Raw genomic sequence first — 17943 nt, 5'->3', positions numbered from 1 at the left:
CATTCCCTTCCTTGTCACATACACAATGGCCCCTCTGTATTCCATGTCTGTTTTCTTTTATTTAGAGCAATATCTGAAATTCTTATTTCTTTTATTTGTTCATAGGCTGTCCCTCCTAAATAGAATATACATACCATGAAAGCAGACCATCTTATCTGACCCTGCCATACCCCAGCACATAAAAATTGCTCCTGGAAATTGTGTTGAAGGGTAGGAAGAAAGGAAGGAAAGAAGGAAAATGGCACTTGTTTTCTGATTTTTTTTTCATATTGAATTTTGGTTTAAAAAAATGCGTGAGTCCAAATACCATAGACTGAGTGGCCTACAAATATCAGAAATTTATTTCTCCATTCTAACTGCTACATAGTCCAAGATCAAGGCACAAAAAATTCAATGTCTGGTGAAGTTCTACCTCTTGGTTCCTGGGTAGCTGTGTCTTATTGCTGTGTCTTCACCTGCAGAAGGGGTTAGGAAGCTCTCTGGGGTCTGTTTTATAAAGGCACTAACCATATTCATGAGATCTTGACCCTCATGACCTAGTCACCTCCTCAAAGCCACCTCTAAATACCACCAGCCCATTGGGAATTAGGTTTGAGCATATGAATTCTGGGGAAAAACAAACAACTGTAGCAGAAAAAAAATTTTTTTTAAGTTTATTTATTTTTGAAAGAGAGAGAGAAACAGAGAGAAAGAGAGAGAGAGAGAGAGCAAGTGGGGGGCCGGGGGCAGAGAGAGAGGGAGACTGAGAATCCCAAGCAGGCTCCGTGCTGTTAGCAGATGCAGGCTCGAACTCATGAACTGTGAGATCATGACCTGAGCCAGAATTAAGAGTTGGATACTTAACCTACTGAGCCACCAAGAGGCTCCACAGAAAAAATTTAGTAACGAATTAGTTAACCCCTCCTCCCATGTTACTCAGAAAAACAAGGTCATTTTTCATCTCCTTATCTTTACATCTTCTTTTTCCCCTGATCTCAAAAGAAGAGGTGTTTCTCCCTTCCAAGCTTAACACCATTATACTTGTACTTCTTTATCCTGAAGTCCATGGGTGGACATGTGAGGATCCTGGAAGACTGGAAAATAAGAAATGCAGAGGGCCACGGACAAAATGCCAACAAATACCGACATGTGAGGATAGGACAAAGGAAGGAAAAACATAGGAAGGAGAACCTATTCACTCTCATTTACCCTTTACAATCTGGTTTCTGCCTAAACCACCAAATTAAGACTCTTCTCCCAAAAAGTGCTTAGTACACCTCCTATTATTTAACTTCTAAGTTTTCATCTCTCACTACTTCCTGTCTCAACCTGCTGGCCCCTTGAATAGTCATTCCTCAATGTTCAATCATGAGTGCTGTGTTTTATTTTTCTCTATTCTTCTTTGAGGAAAAAAAGCATTACAGAGAAATAAATGTATCCTCCCTTGCCTTCCTCCCACCCACTTCCACATCTTTTACAAGGAGGAATTTCCCCAAACATTCCTGCCTCTTTCCACCTCCTAATTGGTACTTTTTTTTTTTAAATGTGTATTTATTTTTAATAGAGAAAGTAAAAGCGGGGGAGGGACAGAGAGAGAGGGAGACACAGAATCTGAAGCAGACTCTGAGCTGTCTGCACAGAGCCTGATGTGGGTCTCGACCCCACGGCCCACCATGGGATCATGACCTGAGCCAGCATCAGGTGGCCCAACCGAATGAACCACCCAGGCACCCCTGGTACGTCTTATTTAAGGAGCTGTGCTTGTATTGTTTTCCTTTTCCTGTTCATTTTGCCCACAAAAGAACCAGCCCATTCTACTCCTGGGACAGTTCCCTGCCCGTCTTATTCTAAGTCACAGTCATCACCCTGTGGCTGAGGGATAAGTCAGACATGGTGGGAGAGAGGTAAGGGCTAAGGGCTCACTTGGCCTTCACATTAAACTATGTCCTCCAATATAGATAGCATTTATCCATAAGAAAGATGGTATTTTAAATCTCAGCCTTTTCTTTCCCTAACCTATTTGTTCAGACCCTGCCTGGGCAGAAAGAAGCTATTTATTGAGCCCCACACATCTCCATAACATTAAAGATTTGTGTATTTATTTTATTTATTTTAAGTAAGCTCTATGCCCAACATGGGGCTTGAACTCTCAACCCCCTACATCAAGAATCACATGCTCTACCAACTGAGCCAGCCAGGAGCTCCAGAATTTTTTTTTCCTTTGAAAGAGATCTGTATACTCATATTGTGATATAGTGTAAAATGGCTTTTTCACCCTTTCTCCTCCTGAGATAACTATCTGGTCTCTGTTCAAACATACAGAACTTGTTTCTCCCAAAAGAGTCAGTGAAGAATACAAGGGGCTCCTAGATGGCTCGGTCAGTAGAACGTGTGACTCTTGATCTTGGGGTTGTGAGCTCAAGCCCCATGTTGGATATGGAGCCCACTTTAAAAAAATAATAAAATAATAAAATAGGCGCGCGTGGGTGGCTCAGTTGGTTAAGCCTCTGACTTCAGCTCAGGTCATGATCTGGCGGTTCCTGAGTTCAAGCTCCACTTTGGTCTCTGTGCTGACAGCTCAGAGCCTGGAACCTGCTTCAGATTCTGTGTTTCCCTCGGTCTCTGCCCCTCCCCCACTCATGCTCTGTCCCTCTCTAAAAAATAAACAGTAAAAAAAAAAAAAGTTTTAATAATAATAATAAAATAAAAAATAAATAAAATAAAATAAATAAATAAATAGACCAAAAAGCCTTCATCACTTTGGGAAAAAGGTGTCGGTAAAATATATTTGTTAGTACCACTGTATTTTTTTTTTAACATTCTAAATGATGACAAGTATTTTTCTGAGAAAATGGATGAAAGGAATGAGCCAACTATTGTCACGTGACTTTCAAATTCTCTCTGTAGCCCAAAGGATACTTGGAGCCTCCTCTGCTTTCAGTCCCATGTTACCAATTGTCTACAGAATATTCTTTCTTTATTTTTTTCATTGCCCTACACATTTTTAAATTCTTTGAAACTTTTTGAGTTTAAAAAGAAGTTGTAAGAATAATGCAAATAATTCTCATGTATCCCTTGGCCAGATTCTCCAAATGTCAACATTTTATCACATTTGCTTTATCTCCCTCCCCCCTTTTTTGTTAGTGTTGTTCTGAACCTTTGAGAATACTTTGAAGATATGATTTCCTTTCACTGCCAAATGTTTCTTTCACATAAGCACAGGACAATGATCAAAATCAGGAAATTAACATTGATACAATACAATTATCTAATCTAAAGACCTTATTCAGATCTCACCAATTGTCCCAATCATGACCTTGATGGCAAGAAAATCTCTTGATTATTCACTGCATTCCATTGTCCTATCTTTTAAATCTCCTTTAATCTGGAATAGTTCCTCAGTCATTCTTGGTCTTTTACAACACTGATGTTTCTGAAGAGTACACAGCAGTTATTTTGTAGACTGTCCTTCAATTAAATGCTACTTTGATCTTCCCCATTTGCTTTAATGTGTCCTTGAACATTTTATGAACATTTTTAAAAGATGTTTATTTATTTATTTTGAGGAAGAGAGAGTATGTGAGCCGGGGAGGAACAGAGAGGGAAGGAGAGACAGAATCCCAAGCAAGCTCCGTGCTCAGCACAGAGCTGGATACAGGGCTCGATCTCACAAACAGTGAGATCATGACCTGAGCCGAAGTCGAGAGTCGGACACTTACCCAGGCACTCCTTATGAATATTTTCTGTGTTCATATTCCAGCAACACTTCTTACTAGATGATGATCACTTAACCTCTCTGAGTCTTAGGTCTTCATCTTTAAACTGGGATAATTATACGTGCCTAATGAGTTATAGAGACGATTAAAGGAAGTGATATATTTAAAGAGTTTACCTTCCAAACTCATCAAGTTGTAGGTATTAAATATATACAACTTTTTGTACACCAATCATACTTTGATAAAGTGTTTGTTAGGTTTATTTTTATTTATTTTGAGAGAGAGAGAGAGAGCAAGTGGGGGAGGAGAAGAGAGAGAAGGAGACAGAACCCCAAGCAGGCTCTGCCCTCTCAGTGCAGTGCCGGATGCGGGGCTTGAACTCACGAACAATGAGATCACAACCTGAGCCAAAGTCAAGAGTTGGATGCTTAACCGACCGAGCCACCCAGGCACCCCTAAAGTGTTTGTTTTGGTTTTGTTTTTAAGAAATTTACCCAAGGCATGTTACAAAGTCATTTGCTTTTCATGTGATTTGATTTCGCAGCTCTTTATCATCTGGCTACCCTTACATAAATGTATTCTAATTTCCCTGTGTGTCTCTAAAAACGTTCTAGAAGGTCACTTGCTGGGATGAGCCCCTGGGTGTTGTATGTAAGTGATGAATCATGGGAATCTACTCCGGAAGCCAAGACTACAGTGTGTACACGGTATGTTAGCTAACTTAACAATAATTTTTTTAAAGGACAAATAAAATAAAATAAATAATAATAATAATAATGGGGTTCCAGAACTACTTAGAACTCACCTAAATAATTGTCATCCTCATCAGACTATTCACTACTATTGAACCTGTAGTCAGTTAAAAGCCCTACATTTTTTCTGCATAAACTTTTTACTCTTATTAGTAGTATTAGTCTCATTATTGATACCACTACCAATGCCAGGACTTATTGACCTGACCACTTGTATGTGTCAGGATCAGCACTGGGACGCTCCCTTAAATGGGCCCCTTTCTATTATGTAATTCTCCTAACTCATGAGGTAGCTATTACCTGCATTTTTGATGTAAGAAATCAGATTTAAATTGCTTACATCACAGGCCTTATAGAAGCGCTGGGATTTAGTCCCAAATGGATTTTTTTAGAACATAAGTATAGCCTTTTTTAAATTTCTGTATTAAGTATCATTTTTAATTTCTACTCATCGTCCTAGGCTTTTGGAACTTTTCTGATTCCTGGTTTTGCCATCAACGTGTATAAGCTTTTCTTCCCAACTTAGAGCTTATGTGTTTTCCCGCAAGTCATTGATTAAAATGTTGTTCAAGAGAGAACCCTGTGATAAATGCTAACATTTCCTTCTAGGTTGAAATAAGTCACTGTCTGGGTATAGTTTTTTCAAACAGCTATAAATAAATCTTGCTGGATTGTAGACTGCTTTACCTATAACCATCTTATGCACAAGAACAACTAAAGATATTTTTTTCTCATGCCTCTGGCTTCCCCCTGGCTATGAATCTAATAGCACCTCTGGGAAAGAAAAAATGCTTGTCTTAGTTTGGCCCAACTTGTTTATATTGAAATAATATTGGTCCCTAGTGACTGTTCCTTTTCTTCTTACAAATCTTCTTTTTAATAAACTATTCTAGAATTTTGCTGGAAGTGAATCCAAACAATAGCAGTTTCCAAAATTCTGGTCCCTGTCTAACAATGTCACTGAGTTGCTATGTGACCTGGAGAAGGTCACTCTTAAAGAATGAGAAAATTAAACCTACCATTTATTAAGCTCACTGTGCTAACTACATGTATTTGTTTTGGGCACGACGTATGCAGTAAATGTTACCTCTGTTTGACAGATGAGACTAGTAAGACTTGAAGAGATGTTCAAACTTACCTAAAGTCACTCAGGTTATAAATGGTGGAGCTGCGAGGTACCGTGTCTCAAAGTGCCAGATTGTTGCAAACTCCTTATGCTGTGATTTATTTTAGGACGTTCTGCTGCTACTAACTGTTCATTTGTACCAAATGGTATAGACTAAAAAGTAGATTTGCTTGAGCATGTAAGCACTCCCTACCCAACTAAATCAGCAGCACACCAGAAGGCAACAATTCCCCAAGTGTTTTTCAAAGGAACACTTGGTCCCTCCAACAGCCTTAGGATAAAGCAGTCCTTTCCAGTGTTGGGCATACGGCTCTTGCTACTGTGATTCTCCTGGAGATTCAAAGGGTTCCAATGAGCCCTTTAGAAAAGAACTCATCTAACTCTCTTGGACCACAGAGCTAGTTTCATGAAGCAAATATGGCTTAAACTGTTATAGGTGTTAGTGTGTGTGTGTGTGTGTGTGTGTGTGTGTTTAATTTTTACTCTTTGGAACTCCAAGGATGTCTATCCAAAGACACAATGAGGTTTTTTTTAAACAATTTTTTTTTAACGTTTATTTATTTTTGAGACAGGGAGAGACAGCATGAACGGGGGAGGGTCAGAGAGAGAGGGAGACACAGAATTTGAAACAGCCTCAGGCTCTGAGCTGTCAGCACAGAGCCCGATGCGGGGCTTGAACTCACGGACCGCGAGATCATGACCTGAGCCGAAGTCGGCCACTTAACCGACTGAGCCACCCAGGCACCCCCACAATGAGGTTTAAAAACATATATTCTTGGGGCGCCTGGGTGGCTCAGTCGGTTGAGCAACCGACTTCAGCTCAGGTCATGATCTCACGGTTTGTGAGTTCGAGCCCCGTGTCAGGCTCTGTGCTGACAGCTCAGAGCCTGGAGCCTACTTCTGATTCTGTGTCTCCCTCTCTCTCTGCCCCTCCCCCACTCATGCTCTGTCTGTTTGTCTGTCTCTCTCTCTCTCTGTGAAAAATAAATAAACATTAAAAAAAAATTTTTAAACATATATTCTTATTTATATGAACCTTCCTCATTCATGTGAAGTTACCCATAAAGTTACGGTTCCTTAGCATTGGCAGGCTGGGGCTGGGAATGGAAAGCAAGGTATACTCTACCAAGTCTGAGCCCTGTGGGAACACGGTGGGATCCTGGAAACAGCAGATTAGCCCACAGCTATCCCTGTTTACATAGTCAATGTGTGTTTGCTCTGTTTGAAGATACTTCAAAAATAACAATTGTAAAAGAGATTACTGCTTTGATCAGAGAATCTGAATCTCCTTTGTTTGACCATGAATAATTGGCCTTTGTAATGTTAATACTTCTTTTAAGGAATATCAGATCTGTAAATGCACCTTAATTACAGGCAAGCAGTTTTGGAGGGAATTTGTGACAGCATTTTACTGAAGGTCTTTTCTAGTTCTCCTTCAAATCTAATTATAGTAGAAAGATTATTTTAGGCCAAGCAGTAAAAAGCTATAATTATTAGTGTTTTGATTAATGTTCACATCGGTCAAAATAGTTATCTTACTGAAGAGGAAGATTTAAATCTGTAAAATGTCCTATTTTTCCTATAAAGCACAGAACAAAAGGTAAAGCCTTAACTGAGATGTACTTGCTAACGTTGTTAACCATAATTTTGCCAGCAGCTCAGGAGTCTTGTTTTCTCCAGTCTTTACATTTAAAAGCACCCCATGGGAATCCACAATTTAAACAATGGTTAATTCCTAAACTGTGCTGTTTTCATTTGAAACCAACTAAATAATCCCATCACAGTATACGAGTACAGCATGGAGAAAAGGAAAGAATTTTTGTTAAGTTGTTCTATTTTAACTTTATGGCATTAGGCTTAGTTTTGCATTGTCGTTGCAAGAAAATATATGTTGATATAGAATGTTAGATGTTGCTGAAGGTGTGAGGAAATGGGATTACTACAGTGCAGATGGGGCGATTTAGCTAGATATGAGGAAGAGTTTCTCAACAACAGAGCGAAATCTCCTTACGCGTAGGTGGTTTGAAAGTTGCATATTTTATGAAATGGTGTGAGGCAAAAGCCTGTGTGCCAAGCAGGGCCTGGTCTAAGAGAACCTTTCCATTGATTGGTTTGTTATCTTATGTCGTATTGAATCCCAAAATGGGCTTTTCTCCTCACCTGACTAGAAGGCTCACAACAATTAAGCACTTATCCCTGGTACTAGCTGCTACCTTTCAACACAGAGAATTTGTCTCAGTATCGTGTTAACATTTAAACTTATCACTTAAAAACTGTGGATAGAGCCAAGCACACCTGTATACCAGCGGAAATATCTCTGAAGTTTAAGCCACACTGAATTAGCACATTCCAAGTCACGCGCATGTATGCGTGTGTGTGTGTGTGTGTTTGTGTGTGTGTTTCCTAATTATGGCAGCAATTAGCTTTGCAGCATTTCATTCATTCCACGCAGCAGGGATGGAGAACAATAATCTTGTTTACCCGAAGCCGGAGACAGTATACCTGGCTTTGTTCCCTCCACAGCCTAATCTAAATGCTTTGCTAGATGCCATCCCACACAATAGAGTGTGACTGCCCCCCCCCCCCCCCCCGCAAAGAACCTCCCTCTCCTGGTTAGTTCAGTTGTCACTGAAAACCTCTACAAGGTCAAGGAAAAACAGGTAACAGGCCATCTCAAACTTCATAAGGTGGCACATTTTATTTACATTTATTTCAGAGGTAGAGCCCACAGATACAGGAACCCTTTTTAAAAATCGTTTAATCTGTTAAAATTATCAGAGGGAAAATAATGGAACTCCTTCAAATTGTTGCTGACAATTAATGGAATAGAAAGGTGGCTCTTGTAAATGGCTCTCTCGCAGTAATGGGGAAGAGCAAATTATTAAATGGCCAAGTTATTTACGTTTGAAAATAAACTGCATCTCACACTGGGAAATCAGGTTACAGGCAATTCTGCGTTGCAACATGAACAGGTCATTAGTTTTAATTTTCCACAACAAAGATTTTAGGGTAATTTGCTTTTATTAGAATGGAGTCATTTCTCTCCTACGTACATTATCATTCAACACCTCCATTGTCACCATTAGAGATCCCCCCCCCAACGCCCTGCAAATGTGTAAGAAGAATATCCTTGATTTTTTCTAAGTGTCTAAATAACATGGCAAAAGTTTTACTGCATTCAGCAAGGACTGAAACAGTAGGTGAGCGCAGCATAAATGTATCATCAGCATTGTACAATGCCAAACGTAATAACGCTAGGAAGGTATACCACCAGCACTCGACATGTTTTAGTGGTTTAGTGTACTTAGCGCACGGTGTATTTTTCTACTGTAAAATGTAGGCTACTACAGAGGACGAACAATAATCAGTTATACATTAACCGCAAAAGGTCATTACGTGTGGCAAATGCAAGGTCTATTGATCAAGTAATATTTGTCAGTAGAAATGAGCCTCATTACGGAATGAAGTTCATGAAGGAAACCATTGTCTAGTGGGACAGCATGATATGTGCAAATCATCCCTTTGCTTGGTTTGAACATCATCAAGTGTTTGTCTTCATTTTTACAATATAATTTACTAACTTTTCAGCTAATCAATCCCTGAAGCTGCATTCTTCTGTTAAGTTACTGTGCTGCACAAATAATGATTAATCGCCTACTGTTAACTTTAAGACAAAAATTAAAAGAAAACGAATGGCATATGCACTTGTGTTACAAAACTGTCTATAAACTAGTTTCCCAGCATGAGCTGTGGTTTGCTCTCAAACTTAAATAACTTGTCCATGTAACCTTATCTTCCGGGTACTTCCTGCAAACTTCATATATTATGCAATCAAGCCCATAAATATAGGTACAAGTTAACTCGAATCGCTGAAACAGAGTTAACCACACACATGTAATTAAAGCTTTATCACCACTTCTATCATAAACCTCTCCCTTTTCTTTAAGAGATTTACCAAGCTATCATAAAAATGTATTATGGCTCTTTCTTTGCAAAACATGAACTTCTAAGAAGTGGCTTACCTCCTTGATTAAACGAACCGGACTGCGGCTTAGAATCCCATACTAGTGCGACATTTGTGTTGCTACATGTTAGGATAACCCGTGTATATCGAATGTTCACAGGGTTGACATGGCACTGGTACTAATTATTCCCTACTTATTTTTCATGAAGCCCCCAAAAAGGAGCCAAATAACTCCAATGATGACATATTACCAGGGGCATACAATTAAGCACATTTCACCAGTTCAGTAACTAAAGCAAGAGAAGTATAACAGATTGCTTGGTGGGGGAAAAAGTGACTGTATGGAAAGAAATATCTGTATTGGGAGAGAGAGAGATTGTCTAGGGATAGTATAAACCTAAAATAATTAAACAGGAAAATTGGAAGGATTGGATCCCCTAAACTGACTTAGCAAAAGTCTCAAGCAAGCATGATACTGATGACTCTGCTGATTTATTTTCGGGAACTCTTTCCAACTAGCATTATATCTTGTAGTATATATGCAGTATATTGAGAAACTACACTTAGTTTCATATATATATATATATATATATATATATATATATATATATGTCTTTTATCATTATGGTCACATTGATTCATGACACTCTCCATTTTGTTAGACATTCTCCTACACTGTATCACATAAATTCTTTTTTTAAATATAATTTATTGTCAAGTTGGCTAACATATAGTGTATACAGTGTGCTTTTGGTTCGGGGGGTAGATTCCCGTGACTCATCGCTTACATATAACACCCAGTGCTCATCCCAACAATGAGCCCTCTTCAGTGCCCATCACCCATTTTCCCCTCTCCCTCCCCCCATCAACCCTCAGTTTGTTCTCTATATTTACATTTTTTAAAATGTTTTTATTTATTTTTGAGACAGAGAGAGACAGAACATGAGCAGGGGAGGGGCAGAGAGAGAGGGAGACACAGAATCTGAAGCAGGCTCCAAACTCTGAGCTGTCAGCACAGAGCCTGACGCAGGGCTTGAACTCACAGAGTGTGAGATCTTGACCTGAGCTGAAGTCGGACGCCCAACCGACTGAGCCACCCAAGCACCCCTGTTCTCTGTATTTAAAAGTCTCTTATGGTTTGCCTTCCTCCCTCTCTGTAACTATTTATTTTCCCCTTCCCTTCCCCTATGGTCTTCTGTTAAGCTTTTCAAGTTCCACATAAGAGTGAAAACATCTGATATCTGTCTTTCTCTGCCTGATTTATTTCACTCAGCAAATACCCTCCAGTTCCATCCACGTTGCTGTAAATGGCAGGATTTCATTCTTTCTCATTGTCAAGCAGTATTCCGTTGTGTATGTAAATTCCATTGTGTATATACACACACACACACACACACACACACACACACACATATGTGTATTCCATTGTATATCTTCTTTACCCATTCATCAGTTGATGGACATTTAGGCTCTTTCCATGATTTGGCTATTAGACTATATTACATAAATTCTTTACACAACGAGTAAAAATTGGATTTGATCAGTCCATGTGCTCACTGCTCTCACCAGTCTATCCAGTGTGTGATTTAGATCCTAAACACTATGCAGTTCTTGTGTGGGATTCCCTCCGCCTTCCTGCTAGCCACTGTTTTACAGAACCTCGTCTTTTCTTTAAGGGTCAGTCCAAGAATCAACTTCCACAGTGATCTTTCTCTTCCTTATTTACTATTCATTTGTACATGGTGAAGTTATTTTGTATTTATGTGTGTATTTATTATAATTTCAACCAGGTAGGAAGCTATTCTACTTAAGGACCTCGTTTTCCCCATAGCTTCCATGTTTTACACATAGTAGGAATCTAGTAAATATTCGTTGGTTGCTTTAAAAAAATTTTGGGGGGGTGCCTGGGTAGCTCAATTGGTTAAGCATCCAACTTTGGCTCAGGTCATGATCTTGCAGTTAACAAGTTTGAGTCCTGTGTTGGGCTTTGTGCTGACAGCTCAGAGCCTGGAGCCTGTTTTGGATGCTGTGTATGTGTGTGTGTGTCTCTCTCTGCCCCTCCCCACCTCGTTTAAAAACTTTTTAAAGTTTTAAAAACTTTATAAGGAAATATTTAATCTGCTCTCTACTCCCTTACATACATACTACGGGCCCATGCATTTCTTCATTTTCTTTGTGTGATTGGTCTTTTGTTACAATTTGTCATTAGGTCACACCTTCTCCTAATGTCTAGGTTTCAAATCCTCAGCAATAAAATTGTGAACAATGTTAAGGAACTGATTTCCTCAAAATTCTCTAGTAGCACAAAGAAGAACCTAGTTGTTTTCAAGTTTGAAAGACCCATCTCTAAAGTCCAACTAATTGCCTGGTATAAGTCTTTATTTCATGTTACCTGAGCTCTGTCTTCTCAAACACAATCATGGTGCTTGTTGGGATGTAACACGGGCCAAGTGAAGAGGAACTCTGGCAGTTTTTGGCTACAGCAGTTTTTGGTTTATTTGTTTGTTTTTCAAAATGAAAAGGCAAAACCTAAACGACATTAAAATAAGATTGGTATTTCATTGCTTCAACCATCTTTTTTTTCATGGTTATTTATTTATTTTGAGAGAGAGAGAGAGGCAAAGCACAAGCAGAAGAGGGGCAGACAGTGAGGGAGAGAGAGAATCCTAAGCAGGCTCCACACTGTCAGCACAGAGCCCGACATGGGACTTGAACTCACCAACCATGAGATCATGACCTGAGTGGAAATCAAGAGACAGTTGCTTAACTAACTGAGCTACCCAGGTTCCCCTGCTTCAACCACTATTAATTCATGGTCAATCTTGTTTCATGCATACCTTCACTCAATGCTTACCGTGTGTGTGTGTGTGTGTGTGTGTGTGTGTGTGTGTGTGTGTTTGCATACACGTGTATGTGCTCTTCATTCAGACATGTATTTTCTTTTAGTGCTCTACTCGGCAGAGACCAGGCTGGGGAAACACAGATGAACACAACATGGAATATAATGAAAATAAATTTGATAAGTGCAATGGTGGTGATGGTACCCAGGACATCAAGACCACCATGACAGAGAAATGATAGGTTCATAAAGGCTGGGGGAAGGGATGTGTTTTAGCTATGATGGAATTTCTTTGTGGGTTTGTGATGGATTCTCCTGGAATTAACTGTAAGTTGGCTACAAATAAATGTCTGTGAAAACCAGTCCCAGAAAATAGGATCTCATCTTTTGAAGTAAATCAAATAGTTCCCAAACTTTTATTCTTATTTCAAAAGGATTTTAAACTTACATAAAACGTTGTAAGAATAAACAAAGAATTGCCATGTACCTTTTACTTCAGATTCACCAATCCCACCATTTTGCCACATCTGCTTTATGTTTCTCTCTCTCTTCCCCCACCCCGCACACATTTTTATGGGGGGGGGCATTGATTAATTCCTCTGTTAGTTGCAAACATCATGGCTCCCCTTTTTTTTAAACTTTTTTTTTTATTTTTGAGAGACAGAGAGACAGAGCATGAGCAGGAGAGGGGCAGAAAGAGAGGGAGACACAGAATCTGAAGCAGGCTCCAGGCTCTGAGCTGTCAGCACTGAGCCTGATGTGGAGCTTGAACTCACAAACTGTGAGATCATGACCTGAGCTAAAGGCAGACGCTTAACCAACTGAGCCACCCAGGTGCCCCGCAAACATCATGGCCCTTTATCTGTAAATATTTAGAATGCATGTTCTAAGAACAAGAAAATTCTCAGGGTATCTGGGTGGCTCAGTTGGTTGAGGGTCCGACTTTGGTCAGGTCAAGATCTTGTAGTTCATGAGTTCGAGCCCCATACCAGGCTCATTGCTCTCAGCTCGGTGCCTGCTTCACATCCTCTGTCCCCCTTTCCCTCTCAAAAATGAATGGACATAAAAAAAGAAGAAGAAGAAGAAGAAGGATATTCTCTACTTTTAAAAGATTTTATTTTTAAGTAATCTCTACACCCAGCATGGGGCTCAAACTTACAAACCTGAGATGAAGAGTTGCATGCTCTACTGACTGAGCCAGTCAGGCACCCTAAGGATATTCTCTTCTATAGAGTTACATTATAAAGTTGAAAAATGTACCATTGTCCATATTCACATTTTGCTCATTCCCCAATAATGTTCATTACAAACAATGCTGCAATAAAGATTCTAGTAAGTCTTTGTGCACATTTAAGTGATTTTAAGGAATGGATTCCTAAAAGTAGAATTTCAAAGTGTAGGACAATTTGATTTATAGCCCACATTGAAATTTTGCTAATTTACACTCCATATTCAAATTTTGGTAGTTACCCCAACAATGTTTATTATGACAATCTCCCCCACCACACCGAGATCAATCAGGATTATCTATTCCTTAAAAAATAAACTGTGGCTGAGCCTTTCTTAGTTTTTCACGATATTTACGTTTCTGAAGAGTACAGACGTGTGGGCTTGTAGAAAGTTCCTGAGTTTGAGTTTGTCTGATCTTTCCTCATGGCTGGAGTCACGGTATGAATTTTGGGTAGGCATACAAGGTAAGCAATGTTGCATCCTTCTCAGTTCATCACATCAGGAAGGACATGAAGTCAGTTTGTCCCATTAATGATGATGTAATTGTTTTAGGTAAACTCTACCCCCAAAGTGGGGCTTGAACTCATGACCGTAATGTCTAGAGTCACATGTTCGACAGACTGAGCCAGCCAAATGCTCCTAATGATGCTAATTTTGTTAATTTGCTTAAGGTAATGTCTGCCAAGTTTTGCCATTGGTCAGTTACCATTTTTCCCATGGTAACTAATACTTCATCTATGCGGAATACTTTACAACTATGTAAATATCTTATTGCTCATCAGAATTTTATCCAATTGTTTTAGCCTTCATTGATTCTTGAATGAATCAATTAGTATGATGTTGATGGTAAATGGTGATGTTTCTCTTTTTTCTTCTACATTTTAGAAGGCATTCTATCAAAATTTTATTCTTAATTTTACCTTTTATATCTACAATGAATAAAATTGAGTTCACCATACATCAGTTGCTTATTTTGTATGGGATATTGTGCTATGAGACACAACAAGGAACTCAAAGACAAGACCAATGGGTCCTGCAGGAGCGTATGATTTGTTGGTGGAGGTGGATGCAAGGCAGATGGTAAGAAAAGCTTTACTAGGAAGCTAATGGGAAGGGGAAGAAACCAAAAAAGGGTTATGTTATTTTATTTTATTTTACTTTTATTTTTAAGTAATCTTTACACTCAGTGTAGAATTCAAACTCACAACTCCGAGATCAAGAGTTGCATGCTCTACTTACTAAGCCAGCCAGGTGCCCCAAAAGAGGGTAATTCTTTTTTTCTTTTTTTTTTATGTTTATTTATTTTTGAGAGAGAGAGAGAGAGTGGAGGAGGGGCAGAGAGAGACAAGGAGACAGGATTCAAAGCGGGCTCTGTGCTGATAGCAGAGAGCCCAATGCAGGACTCGAACTCTTGAACCATGGGATCATGACCTGAGCTCAAGTCTGAAGTCTGAAGTCGGAGTCTTAACCAACTGAGCCACCCAGGTGCCCTGAAGGTAATTCTTATTGGAGCATATGGAGTGATGTTGGGAGAGAGGTGAGATTTTAGTTGGGCTTATGATATATGGTTTTTTGGTCAAAGGAAGACATTACAGTTGGAAGGAGCCGCCAGGATATTTGGGAAATGACAAATAATTCCTATGGTGAGAGCCTAAGGTTCCTGGGAGAAGAGGCAAGGAGGCATAGTAGGATTTCAGGTTGGAAAGACAAGCTGAAGTCCAGCACAACGTCCCACTCTGAAGAGTTTTGACTCTATTTCATTGACTGCGGGAAGAAATGAAACATTACTTTTCAGATGACACTGAGAGCAAGGGACTGTGTCTTATTCATCTTTATAGTTCCAAGGCCTATACTAGTGCTCAGCACGTGGAGTGTATTTGATAAATGTAGGCACCAAAGTGCAGGATGATTTGGAATAAGGACTGGTGTGTGTGTGTGTGCATGTATGTGTTTTATATGTGGATTGAGATCATGATCAGGAGGTGGGGAGATGAAGGGGACCTTAATTCAGAAATCAGATATCTATTGAATAGTTTATAGAAAATGTTTTTTTTTAATATATGAAATTTATTGTCAAATTGGTTTCCATACAACACCCAGTGCTCATCCCAAAAGGTGCCCTCCTCAATACCCATCACCCACCCTCCCCTCCCTCCCACCCCCTCATCAACCCTCAGTAGAAAATGTTTTAAATATCAAGTTCCTAGAAGACCACCAACCTTGCCCTACCCTCCAACATTAATTTTGAATTCCCAGTAAGCAAGTTTGGGAATTATCTTTGAACAACTTTGCGTACCAGGAAGGGGAACAAGGGGAAAGGTAGTATAAACATCTCACTAGAAACTATTTCATTCTATATCTTCTCTATGAATATTTTAGAATAAAAAAAAAACAAACAACACAAAAAGCTCTTAATTTTTTTAAATTTTATTTTATTTTTTATTAACTTGTTTTATTTTTTATTTTTTTAAATTTACATCCAAATTAGTTAGCATATAGTGCGACAATGATTTCAGGAGTATATGCCTTAGTGCCCCTTACCCATTTAGCCCATTCCCCCTTCCACAGCCCCTCCCATAACCCTCAGTTTGTTCTCCATATTTAAAAAAATTTTTTTTAATGTTTTTATTTATTTTTGAGACAGAGACAGAGCATGAGCAGGGGAGGGGCAGAGAGAGAGGGAGACACAGAATCTGAAGCAGGCTCCAGGCTCCGAGCTGTCAGCACAGAGCCTGATGCAGGACTCCAACTCACAGACTGTGAGATCATGACCTGAGCTGAAGTTGGACGCTCAACGACTGAGCCACCCAGGCGCCCCTGTTCTCCATATTTATGAGTCTCTTCTGTTGTGTCCCCCTCCCTGTTTCTTTATTATTTTTGTTTCCCTTACCTTATGTTCATGTTTTGTCTCTTAAAGTCCTCTTATGAGTGAAGTCATATGATTTCTGTCTCTGACTAATTTCACTTAGCATAATACCCTCCAGTTCCATCCACGTAGTTGCAAATGGCAAGATTTCATTCTTTTTGATTGCCAAGTAATACTGCATTGTATATATATACCACATCTTCTTTATCCATTCATCCATCGATGGACATTTGGGCTCTTTCCATACTTTGACTATTGTTGATAGTGCTGCTATAAACATGGGGGTGCATGTGTCCTTTTGAAACAGCACACCTGTATCCCTGAGATAAATGCCTACTAGTGCAATTGCTGGGTTGTAGGGTAGTTCTATTTTTAGTTTTTTGAGGAATCTCCATACTGTTTTCCAGAGTGGCTACACCAGCTTGCATTCCCACAAAAAGCTCTTTAAAGATGCATATAAACTGGGACACCTGGGTGGCTCACTCTGTTAAATGTCCGACTTCAGCTCAAGTCACGATCTTGAGGTTCTTGGGTTCAAGCCCTGAGTCGGACTCTGTACTGACAGCTCAGAGCCTGGAGCCTGCTTCAGATTCCGTGTCTCCCTCTCTCTCTGCCCCTCCCCCACTCACTCTGTCTCTCTCTCAAAAATAAACATTAAAAAAAATTTTTTTAAAGATGCATATAAACTAGCTTTAAGAGTCTATGCATTTTGTCAAAACGCTGTAAACAATCTAATCCATGTAATAGAAGAAAACAAACCAAGAAAATAAAATGAGATACACAAAACAACTTTGAGTAAAAATCATTGCGGAAGTCTTGCTGATCACTTAAGAAATAAATCATATTTATATCTACGTTTCAAGCCCTCAGGTTGTCACTTTCCAACTTCAGACTTTGTAATGTCGCCTCAGCTTGTTTATTCTGCAGTGAATCTTGAAAATCTAGTAGCTTGGTTAATAAAGTTTACATATTTTCACAGCACAGTGTGGTGGCAAGTTGTGGCTTTACTTGTTGCTTTCAAATGGAAAATCGTTTCTTTTAAGACTTTTTTTTTTTTTTAGTTTTTAAGTAATCTCTACAGCCAAAAGGGGGCTTGAACTTAAACCCTGAGATCAAGAGTCGCATACTGCACCCACTGAGCCAGCCGGGTGCCCCTCAGATGGAAAACCATTTGATCACTACCTACAGTCCGAATGAACACTTAATTGTGTAAAGGTGATATTTATTTATGTTTTTATTAAAAACATTTATTCTGATTCTTAACGGAACACATGGGTATTGTGGAAAATTTAGAAAATATTGAAAAAGAATGAAAAACTACCATTTAACCATCCAGTGGTAGCCACCAAAACACAAACATTTTGTGCTTCTTTTCGTCTTTATGTGTGTGTGTTTATAAAAGCTTTTCATTTTTTTACGTGATATATTGTGGATTTTTTCTCATGTGACTAAATATTTTTTATGTTTATTT

Source organism: Panthera onca, chromosome A1 (genome assembly GCF_046562875.1).
Source record: "Panthera onca isolate mPanOnc1 chromosome A1, mPanOnc1 haplotype 2, whole genome shotgun sequence".
NCBI lineage: Eukaryota > Metazoa > Chordata > Mammalia > Carnivora > Felidae > Panthera > Panthera onca.
The sequence above is the reverse complement of the archived record's forward strand: the minus strand, read 5'-3'. Positions refer to the sequence as shown.